General features: G+C 42.3%; 1 long non-coding RNA gene across 1 annotated transcript; it reads left to right on the top strand.

Annotated features, from left to right (window-relative positions):
* Positions 1-635: 635 nt before the first annotated feature.
* Positions 636-1,906, top strand: LOC127909252 (uncharacterized). Its single transcript, XR_008070509.1, has 2 exons — positions 636-1,083; positions 1,115-1,906. It is a non-coding gene; the product is annotated as an uncharacterized LOC127909252 (long non-coding RNA).
* The last annotated feature ends 444 nt before the right edge of the window (positions 1,907-2,350 follow it).

Below are 2,350 nucleotides of genomic sequence, written 5' to 3'. Positions count from 1 at the left end.
ACCAGGATGGAGACACACCCATGTAATATGGTTTTGTTGCTATTAACTATTTTTAACCAGGATGGAGACACACCCATGTAATATGGTTTGTTGCTATTAACTATTTTTAACTGGGATGGAGACACACCCATGTAATATGGTTGTGTTGCTATTAACTATTTTTAACCAGGATGGAGACACACCCATGTAATATGGTTGTGTTGCTATTAACTATTTTTAACCAGGATGGAGACACACCCATGTAATATGGTTGTGTTGCTATTAACTATTTTTAACCAGGATGGAGACACACCCATGTAATATGGTTGTGTTGCTATTAACTATTTTTAACCAGGATGGAGACACACCCATGCACGATGCTGTGAGGATAAACCGATTCAAAATTATCAGGCTGCTGATGATGTATGGAGCCAGTCTTAAAACGAAGAACAGCGTTAGTACTTCCTAATCATCCAATTCTCATCTTTTCACATTCATTCAGTATATTCCGGATTGGTTTGATTATTAGTGGCTATTGTATGAGCATACCACCCCCTACAGTGCATTTGAATATTTATGTTTGATACGGTAAGGTGATCTATTTTACAAATGCTTAGTTAATTTGAATGTTTGTGTTTTTTCCCATGCAGGAAGGCAAGTCCCCTAGTGAGAATCTTCTGGCTTGGCAGAGTGGTGCTAAAAACATCCTGTGTAACGTCAACAATGACAAATCTGTCAAGTAGAGCAATGACTGAGGTCTTGGGGAAATCCACCCAATGACTGAGGTCTTGGGGAAATCCACCCAATGACTGAGGTCTTGGGGAAATCCACCCAATGACTGAGGTCTTGGGGAAATCCACCCAATGACTGAGGTCTTGGGGAAATCCACCCAATGACTGAGGTCTTGGGGAAATCCACCCAATGACTGAGGTCTTGGGGAAATCCACCCAATGACTGAGGTCTTGGGGAAATCCACCCAATGACTGAGGTCTTGGGGAAATCCACCCAATGACTGAGGTCTTGGGGAAATCCACCCAATGACTGAGGTCTTGGGGAAATCCACCCAATGACTGAGGTCTTGGGGAAATCCACCCAATGACTGAGGTCTTGGGGATGGATCCACCCAATGACTGAGGTCTTGGGGAAATCCACCCAATGACTGAGGTCTTGGGGAAATCCACCCAATGACTGAGGTCTTGGGGAAATCCACCCAATGACTGAGGTCTTGGGGAAATCCACCCAATGACTGAGGTCTTGGGGAAATCCACCCAATGACTGAGGTCTTGGGGAAATCCACCCAATGACTGAGGTCTTGGGGAAATCCACCCAATGACTGAGGTCTTGGGGAAATCCACCCAATGACTGAGGTCTTGGGGAAATCCACCCAATGACTGAGGTCTTGGGGAAATCCACCCAATGACTGAGGTCTTGGGGAAATCCACCCAATGACTGAGGTCTTGGGGAAATCCACCTAATGACTGAGGTTTTGGGATAATCCACCCAATGACAGGTCTTGGGAATATCCACCCATTCATTCAGATGATCATTAATATGTGATACTGATCGATTTGTTGAATGCTGATATTGCTGGCCAGTATTAGGGCTGTAGCCTCCATCCATTTTGATTTTGTTTACAGTGCTACAGTATATTTAGTTTTAACAATAAACGAGTTTTAACAAAAACTAGTTTCTGGTTACATTCACCTGTTTAAACACACAGACAGAAGTGATAACAGTGAGCTGGTAAGGAAAGTTGTTTTGAACAGGAAATCGTTTGAGTAATATATTTTATGTTTTTTAGAAGAGATTCTAGAATGCAATGCATCAAGAGACCTCACTGAGTTTTGTATGTATTGTAAAGTTCATCGGTATATTTTGCTTGTTATTTATTGTTCAAGTCAATAAAACAATCTTATGTTTTAAAATAGTTTTTTTGTGATCCATTGTAAATATTTTTGTTGTTTGAGTCTCAGTAAATTAATAATGAAGCCTATAACTTACTTCAAAATATTAAACTGGGTGGTCCTTGCATTCATAGCGCCTCTCAGTGGCGACCCGTCAATCAGGGAATGTTGGGCAGAGCCCCATCTGCTTGGAGCCTGTCACGTATACTCCCTCTCCGGCCTCTAGGTCATCAGAATGCTGATTATCCCGCACACCTGTCACCATCGTCAAGCACAGCAGCGCCTTATGACACTCACCTTGACTCTATCACCTACTTGATTATCTGCCACTCGCCTTGGTTCTTTCCCCAGGTGTTATTGACTCTTTTCCATGTCGGTGCGTTGTTTGTGTTTATTTATAATATAATATATGCCATTTAGCAGACGCTTTTATCCAAAGCGACTTACAGTCATGTGTGCATACATTC

Source organism: Oncorhynchus keta, chromosome 2, assembly GCF_023373465.1.
Source record: "Oncorhynchus keta strain PuntledgeMale-10-30-2019 chromosome 2, Oket_V2, whole genome shotgun sequence".
NCBI lineage: Eukaryota > Metazoa > Chordata > Actinopteri > Salmoniformes > Salmonidae > Oncorhynchus > Oncorhynchus keta.
This window is presented reverse-complemented; position numbering and strand designations above follow the sequence as displayed.